At 41.0% G+C, this 11,601-nt stretch overlaps 1 protein-coding gene across 3 annotated transcripts in view; it reads left to right on the top strand.

Moving 5' to 3' along the window:
- Nucleotides 1–262: 262 nt before the first annotated feature.
- The window catches only part of LOC128693208 (histone-lysine N-methyltransferase, H3 lysine-79 specific), a 59,806-nt gene continuing 48,467 nt past the window's right edge, over nucleotides 263–11,601 (top strand). For all 3 annotated transcript variants that reach the window (XM_070089289.1, XM_070089288.1, XM_070089287.1), the window contains exon 1: nucleotides 263–377. The gene's annotated coding sequence lies outside the window, so the exon portion shown is untranslated. The remainder of the gene's footprint in view (nucleotides 378–11,601) is intronic.

Genomic DNA, 11,601 nt, shown 5'->3' with positions numbered 1-11,601 from the left:
ATCCAGCCCTAGGACGGTCGTAACCCCCTCATATACTCCTACTATGAGGGTTCATCCAGCCCTAGGACGGTCGTAACCCCCACATACACATCTACTATGAGAGTTCATCCAGCCCTAGGACGGTCGTAACCCCCTCATATACTCCTACTATGAGAGTTCATCCAGCCCTAGAACGGTCGTAACCCCCACATACCTACTATGAGGGTTCATCCAGCCCTAGGACGGTCGTAACCCCCACATACCTACTATGAGGGTTCATCCAGCCCTAGGACGGTCGTAACCCCCTCATACACTTCTACTATGAGGGTTCACTCAACCTTTCAACCCAACAACAATAACAACAACAATTACTGCAGCTCAGACGAATTTACAGAAAGGTTTGTTCTTCCTCTGATTTACTATGAGGTGATGATGGAGGATACATGAGGTATATGTTTACTTGTGATGAAATGTCTGTCTCATGTACACCTTATAAAAATGAAAGGCAGTTAATGTGAAGCAAGTTATCCTTGGTTAAACGTTTGCGTCATGACATGGTTGTAGGCTCGTGTGTTTCACAGTATTGTTAATTTTCTTTGTGTAAAATGCTTTTATTAACCTGTTTATATTTGTTATTATCCTTAATAAACATGTGTTCATATGATGGCCTTTTTGTACATGTTATAACCTGTTAAATCATGTTGAAACTTGTTTATTAATTTTGGGTGGGTAAGTAAGTTTATTTAGCTACATGTATTCATAAATACAATTATCATACATAGTGTAAATTTCCTAGGCTAACCCCAAAAAAAATCAGTGACTTATTTCCATTATAATAATTTCCCTAAGGTAGTTTTGTTTCAAAATGCTGTCAATGTAAATTTAAGCTGAATAAATCTGTCTATATGTAAAAGAGAGAGTCTGTGTACAATGTTAAGAATTGGTGAGCAGGGTGCCATGCCAGTGACTGATTTTCAGTTTAATATTCTTGCAACCTGACCTTCAACCAAGTGCTGCTGACTTATAGTAATAGTAATACTTTATTTCAGCATGATACAATGTTTGTATAAAGGTGAACGACATTTGGGTGTACATGCAGAAAGCCCCTGTGTATGCAGAGCACTTTAGGCATATATAGGAGCTTTCTGCATGTACACCCAAATGTCATTTATCTTTGTACACTCTTGTGCATCTCACACCCTATACCTGGAGTTTACCTGGAGAGAGTTCCGGGGGTCAACGCCCCCGCGGCCAGGTCTGTGACCAGGCCTCCTGGTGGATCAGAGCCTGATCAACCAGGCTGTTGCTGCTGGCTGCACGCAAACCAACGTACGAGCCACAGCCCGGCTGATCAGGAACCGACTTTATGTGCTTGTCCAGTGCCAGCTTGAAGACTGCCAGGGGTCTGTTTGTAATCCCCCTTATGTGTGCTGGGAGGCAGTTGAACAGTCTCGGGCCCCTGACACTTATTGTATGGTCTCTTAACGTGCTAGTGACACTCCTGCTTTTCATTGGGGGGATGGTGCATCGTCTGCCAAGTCTTTTGCTTTCGTAGTGAGTGATTTTCGTGTGCAAGTTCGGTACTAGTCCCTCTAGGATTTTCCAGGTGTATATAATCATGTATCTCTCCCTCCTGCATTCCAGGGAATACAGGTTTAGGAACCTCAAGCGCTCCCAGTAATTGAGGTGTTTTATCTCCGTTATGCGCGCCGTGAAAGTTCTCTGTACATTTTCTAGGTCGGCAATTTCACCTGCCTTGAAAGGTGCTGTTAGTGTGCAGCAATATTCCAGCCTAGATAGAACAAGTGACCTGAAGAGTGTCATCATGGGCTTGGCCTCCCTAGTTTTGAAGGTTCTCATTATCCATCCTGTCATTTTTCTAGCATATGCGATTGATACAATGTTATGGTCCTTGAAGGTGAGATCCTCCGACATAATCACTCCCAGGTCTTTGACGTTGGTGTTTCGCTCTATTTTGTGGCCAGAATTTGTTTTGTATTCTGATGAAGATTTAATTTCCTCATGTTTACCATATCTGAGTAATTGAAATTTCTCATCGTTGAACTTCATATTGTTTTCTACAGCCCACTGAAAGATTTGGTTGATGTCCGCCTGGAGCCTTGCAGTGTCTGCAATGGAAGACACTGTCATGCAGATTCGGGTGTCATCTGCAAAGGAAGACACGGTGCTGTGGCTGACATCCTTGTCTATGTCGGATATGAGGATGAGGAACAAGATGGGAGCGAGTACTGTGCCTTGTGGAACAGAGCTTTTCACCGTAGCTGCCTCGGACTTTACTCTGTTGACGACTACTCTCTGTGTTCTGTTAGTGAGGAAATTATAGATCCATCGACCGACTTTTCCTGTTATTCCTTTAGCACGCATTTTGTGCGCTATTACGCCATGGTCACACTTGTCGAAGGCTTTTGCAAAGTCTGTATATATTACATCTGCATTCTTTTTGTCTTCTAGTGCATTTAGGACCTTGTCGTAGTGATCCAATAGTTGAGACAAACAGGAGCGACCTGTTCTAAACCCATGTTGCCCTGGGTTGTGTAACTGATGGGTTTCTAGATGGGTGGTGATCTTGCTTCTTAGGACCCTTTCAAAGATTTTTATGATATGGGATGTTAGTGCTATTGGTCTGTAGTTCTTTGCTGTTGCTTTACTGCCCCCTTTGTGGAGTGGGGCTATGTCTGTTGTTTTTAGTAACTGTGGGACGATCCCCGTGTCCATGCTCCCTCTCCATAGGATGGAAAAGGCTCGTGATAGGGGCTTCTTGCAGTTCTTGATGAACACAGAGTTCCATGAGTCTGGCCCTGGGGCAGAGTGCATGGGCATGTCATTTATCGCCTGTTCGAAGTCATTTGGCGTCAGGATAACATTGGATAGGCTTGTGTTAATCAAATTTTGTGACTCTCTCATAAAAAATTCATTTTGATCTTCGACTCTCAGTCTGGTTAGCGGCTTGCTAAAAACTGAGTCATATTGGGACTTGAGTAGCTCACTCATTTCCTTGCTGTCATCTGTGTAGGACCCATCTTGTTTAAGTAGGGGCCCAATACTGGACGTTGTTCTCGATTTTGATTTGGCATAGGAGAAGAAATACTTTGGGTTTCTTTCGATTTCATTTATGGCTTTTAGTTCTTCCCACGATTCCTGACTCCTAAAGGATTCTTTTAGCTTAAGTTCGATGCTTGCTATTTCTCTGACCAGTGTCTCCCTACGCATTTCAGATATATTGACCTCTTTTAGCCGCTTTGTTATTCTTTTCCGTCGCCTGTAAAGGGAGCGCCTGTCTCTTTCTATTTTACATCTACTCCTCCTTTTTCTTAGAGGAATAAGCCTTGTGCATACATCGAGTGCCACCGAGTTAATCTGTTCTAGGCATAAGTTGGGGTCTGTGTTGCTTAGTATATCTTCCCAGCTTATATCGGTTAGGACTTGGTTTACTTGGTCCCACTTTATGTTTTTGTTATTGAAGTTGAATTTGGTGAATGCTCCCTAGTGACTAGTCTCATTATGTCGGTCTGGGGCTCCACGCATACATGTCTGAACCTCAATTATGTTGTGATCTGAGTATATTGTTTTTGATATGGTGACATTTCTTATCAGATCATCATTGTTAGTGAAGATGAGGTCTAGTGTATTCTCCAGTCTAGTAGCCAGTCATAGTAGCCAGTCATAGCCATCACAGTTTGGCTCATCCGGCGCTTCTTACAGGAACCTTTTAGTTTTCTTTTGAAGGCCTCTTTCTGTGTCATATTAGAGGTAGCCCTAATAGAAAATTACAAATGCTAATAAACATAATCCTGTAGTATTGAACTGTTTTGGTCATAGTAAACTTTAGGATGAATTTCCCTGATAGACATTCAATTCAATTCAAGTTTATTCTCTATAAGGGTTCCAATATGGGGTTTACAGGTTTTGGGTATTGTGTGGTTTACATGTTATAAAATACTAATTACAGAGGGGGCCACTAGGACACCTAGCCTGGCTGCCAGAGCTGTTTCCAGGTCTGTGAGTGGTGGGGGTCTTCTTGCATGTCATAATGGTGAATTTAACATGATGACAACATTGAACATATTGAGGAATTTTAGGTAGGCCTTCAGAACATACATATGCACTTCATTGAGATGATTGGTTTTACAGTAATTATACCACGTCCTCAGTTTCTATAATGCCAGGTTAAGAAACCGATCCTCTCCAAGCCACAGAAGAAATGTAGGCTGGATCATGCAAAGAAATATCTTCACTGGAATCCTTAACAGTGGTCTGAAGTACTTTGGAGTGATGAAGCAACCTTTGCCATCACCTGTAACCATGGGGGACATGTATACCAGCCCAGAGGTAGTGACCCGCTGGACCCATGCTACACCTGTGGGACCACCAAACACCCAGACTCACTCATGGTTTGGGGGTGTTTCAGTGCTCAGAGTGTTGAACTCATTGTTCTTCCCAAAAACCAGTATATAAACTAGTATAATTACCTGGAGTTATTGTATGACAATTTGCCTGAGGCATTTGACAAGTGTGGGGCTGTGGTTTTTATGCAGGACAGTGCACTGTGTCATACCGCCAGATCTATAGTTCAGTGGCTTAAGGACTGTGAAGTGAGGTTCTTTAATGACTGGCCAGGCAATTTCCCAGACCTAAACCCTATTGAGAACCTCTGGTCAATAGTGAAACGAAGTTTACTGGGCAAGGATATTGGTTCCATCCCACGGCTGGAGGCTGCTGTACATGAGGCACTGATTAACATACATCCCCAAACCCTCAAGAATTTGTATAAGAGTCTTCCTTCATGGCTGTGTGATGTGATTAAGCATAAAGGATGCAACACCACTTATTAAAACCTCAGTAAGTGTGCAAATATATAGAGTATATATATATATATATATATATATATATATATATATATATATATATATATATATATAATGTGTGGTGTGAATATAATGCAGAGAATTCGTAGTTTGGAAGTTAGGAGGAGGTGCGGGATTGCCAAAACTGTTGTCCAGAGGGCTGAGGAAGGGTTGTTGAGGTGGTTCGGACATGTAGAGAGAATGGAGCGAAACAGAATGACTTCAAGAGTGTATCAGTCTGTAGTGGAAGGAAGGCGGGGTAGGGGTCGGCCTAGGAAGGGTTGGAGGGAGGGGGTAAAGGAGGTTTTGTGTGCGAGGGGCTTGGACTTCCAGCAGGCATGCGTGAGCGTGTTTGATAGGAGTGAATGGAGACAAATGGTTTTTAATACTTGACGTGCTGTTGGAGTGTGAGCAAAGTAACATTTATGAAGGGATTCAGGGAAACCGGCAGGCCGGACTTGAGTCCTGGAGATGGGAAGTACAGTGCCTGCACTCTGAAGGAGGGGTGTTAATGTTGCAGTTTAAAAACTGTAGTGTAAAGCACCCTTCTGGCAAGACAGTGATGGAGTGAATGATGGTGAAAGTTTTTCTTTTTCGGGCCACCCTGCCTTGGTGGGAATCGGCCGGTGTGATAATAAAAAAAAAAAATAATAATATATACATATATATATATATATATATATATATATATATATATATATATATATATATATATATATATATATACATATATATATATATATATATATTATATATATATATATATATATATATATATATATATATATATATATATATATATATATATATATATATATATATATATATATATATATATATATATATATATATATATATATATATATATATATATATATATATATATATATATATATATTATGGGCTAGTAACCCCATAATATATATATATATATATATATATATATATATATATATATATATATATATATATATATATATATATATATATATATAATATATATATATATATATATATATTGTATTCTTTCTTTCAACACACCAGCCGTATCCCACCGAGGCGGGGTGGCCCAAAAGGAAAAACAAAAGTTTCTCCTTTTACATTTAGTAATATATACAGCAGAAGGGATTACTAGCCCCTTGCTCCCGGCATTTTAGTCGCCTCTTACAACACGCATGGCTTACGGAGGAAGAATTCTGTTCCACTTCCCCATGGAGATAAGAAATAAACAAGAACAAGAACTAGAAACAAAATAGAAGAAAACCCAGAGGGGTGTGTATATATATGCTTGTACATGTATGTGTAGTGTTACCTAAGTGTAAGTAGAAGTAGCAAGACATACCTGAAATCTTGCATGTTCATGAGACAGAAAAATGGACACCAGCAATCCTACCATCATGTAAAACAATTACAGGCTTTCGTTTTACACTCACTTGGCAGGACGGTAGTACCTCCCTGGGTGGTTGCTGTCTACCAACCTACTACCTAGATATATATGTATATATATATATATATATGGGCTAGTAACCCCTTCTCCTGTAGACATTTACTAAAATAGAGAAGAAGAAAAACTTTATAAAACTGGGATGCTTGAATGTGCGTGGATGTAGTGCGGATGACAAGAAACATGATTGCTGATGTTATGAATGAAAAGAAGTTGGATGTCCTGGCCCTAAGCGAAACAGAGCTGAAGGGGGTAGGGGAGTTTCGGTGGGGGGAAATAAATGGGATTAAATCTGGAGTATCTGAGAGAGTTAGAGCAAAGGAAGGGGTAGCAGTAATGTTGAAGGATCAGTTATGGAAGGAGAAAAGAGAATATGAATGTGTAAATTCAAGAATTATGTGGATTAAAGTAAAGGTTGGATGCGAAAAGTGGGTCATAATAAGCGTGTATGCACCTGGAGAAGAGAGGAATGTAGAGGAGAGAGAGAGATTTTGGGAGATGTTAAGTGAATGTATAGGAGCCTTTGAACCAAGTGAGAGAGTAATTGTGGTAGGGGATCTGAATGCTAAAGTAGGAGAAACTTTTAGAGAGGGTGTGGTAGGTAAGTTTGGGGTGCCAGGTGTTTACCTGGAGTTTACCTGGAGAGAGTTTCGGGGGTCAACGCCCCCGCGGCCCGGTCTGTGACCAGGCCTCCTGGTGGATCAGCGCCTGATCAACCAGGCTGTTGCTGCTGGCTGCACGCAAACCAACGTACGAGCCACAGCCCGGCTGATCAGGAACTGACTTTAGGTGCTTGTCCAGTGCCAGCTTGAAGACTGCCAGGGGTCTGTTGGTAATCCCCCTTATGTGTGCTGGGAGGCAGTTGAACAGTCTCGGGCCCCTGACACTTATTGTATGGTCTCTTAACGTGCTAGTGACACCCCTGCTTTTCATTGGGGGGATGGTGCATCGTCTGCCAAGTCTTTTGCTTTCGTAGTGAGTGATTTTCGTGTGCAAGTTCGGTACTAGTCCCTCTAGGATTTTCCAGGTGTATATAATCATGTATCTTTCCCTCCTGCGTTCCAGGGAATACAGGTTTAGAAACCTCAAGCGCTCCCAGTAATTGAGGTGTTTTATCTCCGTTATGCGCGCCGTGAAAGTTCTCTGTACATTTTCTAGGTCGGCAATTTCACCTGCCTTGAAAGGTGCTGTTAGAGTGCAGCAATATTCCAGCCTAGATAGATAATGGGAGCTTTTTGATTGAACTTTGTATAGAAAGGGGTTTAGTTATAGGTAATACATATTTTAAGAAAAAGAGGATAAATAAGTATACAAGATATGATGTAGGGCGAAAGGATGGTAGTTTGTTGGATTATGTATTGGTAGATAAAAGACTGTTGAGTAGACTTCAGGATGTACATGTTTATAGAGGGGCCACAGATATATCAGATCACTTTCTAGTTGTAGCTACACTGAGAGTAAAAGGTAGATGGGATACAAGGAGAATAGAAGCATCAGGGAAGAGAGAGGTGAAGGTTTATAAACTGAAAGAGGAGGCAGTTAGGGTAAGATATAAACAGCTATTGGAGGACAGATGGGCTAATGAGAGCATAGGCAATGGGGTCGAAGAGGTATGGGGTAGGTTTAAAAATGTAGTGTTAGAGTGTTCAGCAGAAGTTTGTGGTTACAGGAAAGTGGGTGCGGGAGGGAAGAGGAGAAAAGTTATCATATGAGAAGTTTTTACAAAGTAGAAGTGATGCAAGGAGGGAAGAGTATATGGAGAAAAAGAGAGAGGTTAAGAGAGTGGTGAAGCAATGTAAAAAGAGAGCAAATGAGAGAGTGGGTGAGATGTTATCAACAAATTTTGTTGAAAATAAGAAAAAGTTTTGGAGTGAGATTAACAAGTTAAGGAAGCCTAGAGAACAAATGGATTTGTCAGTTAAAAATAGGAGAGGAGAGTTATTAAATGGAGAGTTAGAGGTATTGGGAAGATGGAGGGAATATTTTGAGGAATTGTTAAATGTTGATGAAGATAGGGAAGCTGTGATTTCGTGTATAGGGCAAGGAGGAATAACATCTTGTAGGAGTGAGGAAGAGCCAGTTGTGAGTGTGGGGGAAGTTCGTGAGGCAGTAGGTAAAATGAAAGGGGGTAAGGCAGCCGGGATTGATGGGATAAAGATAGAAATGTTAAAAGCAGGTGGGGATACAGTTTTGGAGTGGTTGGTGCAGTTATTTAATAAATGTATGAAAGAGGGTAAGGTACCTAGGGATTGGCAGAGAGCATGCATAGTTCCTTTGTATAAAGGCAAAGGGGACAAAAGAGAGTGAAAAAATTATAGGGGGATAAGTCTGTTGAGTATACCTGGTAAAGTGTATGGTAGAGTTATTATTGAAAGAATTAAGAGTAAGACGGAGAATAGGATAGCAGATGAACAAGGAGGCTTTAGGAAAGGTAGGGGGTGTGTGGACCAGGTGTTTACAGTGAAACATATAAGTGAACAGTATTTAGATAAGGCTAAAGAGGTCTTTGTAGCATTTATGGATTTGGAAAAGGCGTATGACAGGGTGGATAGGGGGCACTGTGGCAGATGTTGCAGGTGTATGGTGTAGGAGGTAGGTTACTGAAAGCAGTGAAGAGTTTTTACAAGGATAGTGAGGCTCAAGTTAGAGTATGTAGGAAAGAGGGAAATTATTTCCCAGTAAAAATAGGCCTTAGACAAGGATGTGGGATGTCACCATGGTTGTTTAATATATTTATAGATGGGGTTGTAAGAGAAGTAAATGCGAGGGTCTTGGCAAGAGGCATGGAGCTAAAAGATAAAGAATCACACATAAAGTGGGAGTTGTCACAGTTGCTCTTTGCTGATGACACTGTGCTCTTGGGAGATTCTGAAGAGAAGTTGCAAAGATTGGTGGATGAATTTGGTAGGGTGTGCAAAAGAAGAAAATTAAAAGGGAATACAGGAAAGAGTAAGGTTATGAGGATAACAAAAAGATTAGGTGATGAAAGATTGGATATCAGATTGGAGGGAGAGAGTATGGAGAAGGTGAATGTATTCAGATATTTGGGAGTGGACGTGTCAGCGGATGGGTCTATGAAAGATGAGGTGAATCATAGAATTGATGAGGGGAATAGGGTGAGTGGTGCACTTAGGAGTCTGTGGAGACAAAGAACTTTGTCCTTGGAGGCAAAGAGGGGAATGTATGAGAGTATAGTTTTACCGACGCTGTTATATGGGTGTGAAGCATGGGTGATGAATGTTGCAGCGAGGAGAAAGCTGGAGGCAGTGGAGATGTCATGTCTAAAGGCAATGTGTGGTGTGAATATAATGCAGAGAATTCGTAGTTTGGAAGTTAGGAGAAGGTGCGGGATTACCAAAACTGTTGTCCAGAGGGCTGAGGAAGGGTTGTTGAGGTGGTTCGGACATGTAGAGAGAATGGAGCGAAACAGAGTGACTTCAAGAGTGCATCAGTCTGTAGTGGAAGGAAGGCGGCGTAGGGGTTGACCTAGGAAAGGTTGGAGGGAGGGGGTAAAGGAGGTTTTGTGTGCGAGGGGCATGTGTGGGGGAGGGGCGGCATAATGCCATGAGTAGCACTGTATTTGCTTTACTTAGTTTCATAAGGTAGGGATAAAACAGGAATTTCCAAGGCACTTTTGAGTAGGATTAATTAACCCTTTGAGGGTCGACAGGCCCTCTCAGAAACTCGTTCTGAGGGTCGACCAAATTTCAAAAAAAAAAAAATTATTTTTTCTTATGAAAAAATAATGTTTTTTTTTTCTAAACATTATAGGCTAAACAAAAAAATTTTACCATCAATACTTACCGAGATATGGAGGCGTGAAGTTTGCCAAAATTGAAGAACATCTGGTAACATCGCCGACTGCCGTCGCCCGGTATTTTTCTATTTACTTTTTTATGTACTATTTTCAATTATTTTTCAATTTTTCTTTTTCTGAGTAACTTTTATGGCCTCTGAGGCCAACATGATCATTATTTTGTAAGTTATTTCTTTTTCAATACTACACAATAAGGGCATAAACACTGTTGTCATTATTTTGTTTACAGAAAATATTTACTCAAACAAACGATATGAAATGTTGTTTATTACTATTTTTCTATATTTTATATACACATATACAGTCACAGGGAATGTTTCTAGAAGTTCTGCAGCCTGTGGAACTCTTTGAAACATGGTGTCATGCACAGTGGTGTTTTACACTCCTCACATAAAACGAGTGTCTCTGCGTTGTTGTGGGCATCTTTTTGTATGTACACAGACGTAACACCTCTTCTGAGCCTTTTTCTTGAAAGCAGTAGCAGGCAGTTTTACCAGGAAGTGATCACCATGCTTCAGACGAGCAGGTAGTTGTTGATAATTTGGTGGGCGGTCAATTGCAGGTGCTGTTCCTTGGTACTTGAATACTATTTGTCTGATGACAGACAAACAGAATTTGCCATACTGTGGTTTGTTTCTGGTCCTCATCTTATACATATTATAAGCATTGAGCATGGAAATGTCCAGAAGATGGAAAAACAGTTTGATGTACCACTTATAACTCTTGCGAACACAATCAGCAAACCCAATCTGCATGTCACATTTGTCCACTGAACGCATGTTGAAGGTGTAATCAATCACAGCTGCAGGTTTTAGAATGGGTTCATTGCTCTCTCTATGCTGCCTGCCACTGTCTGCCATTTCATTAGGGTGAACTGATGACAACAGTGTGACATCTCGTTTGTCATGCCACCGAAATGCCATGATGTCATTGCCAGCAAACGCCTGCACCTCACCTCTATGAGTGCCAGCGTCAAACCTGGGCATATGTTTCCGATTTGCACGCACTGTGCCACACACATCTGTCATGTTCACTCGCAAAAAATCACTGAGTGAGGGGCTTGTGTACCAGTTATCTGTATATAATATATGCCCCTTACCAAGGTATGGTTCTATCACTGTTCTAACCACATCACCTGAGATGCCCAATAACTTCCTGGTATTTTGCAATGTATAACTTCCAGTGTACACAATAATATCCAATACCAGACCTCTGTAACAATCACAAAGCACAAACAACTTTATACCAAAGCGTTTCCTCTTGCTTGGTATGTACTGCTTGAAAGAGAGTCTTCCTTTGAACAGAATCAAAGACTCGTCAATTACAAGCTTCCTGAAGGGATAAAAATGCGTACTGAATTTCTCCTTCAGATACACAAACACATTCATAATCTTATATAACCTGTCAGTTCTGTCAGGCCTGGTTTTGTCTGAGAAGTGAAGCATACGTAACATTAGCACAAATCGATTCACTGGCATTATATCACTGAAACCTGG

Source organism: Cherax quadricarinatus, chromosome 28 (assembly GCF_038502225.1).
Source record: "Cherax quadricarinatus isolate ZL_2023a chromosome 28, ASM3850222v1, whole genome shotgun sequence".
NCBI classification, from domain to species: Eukaryota; Metazoa; Arthropoda; class Malacostraca; order Decapoda; family Parastacidae; genus Cherax; species Cherax quadricarinatus.
Note: the sequence above shows the minus strand (reverse complement) of the source record. Positions and strands in the feature narration are given on the sequence as shown.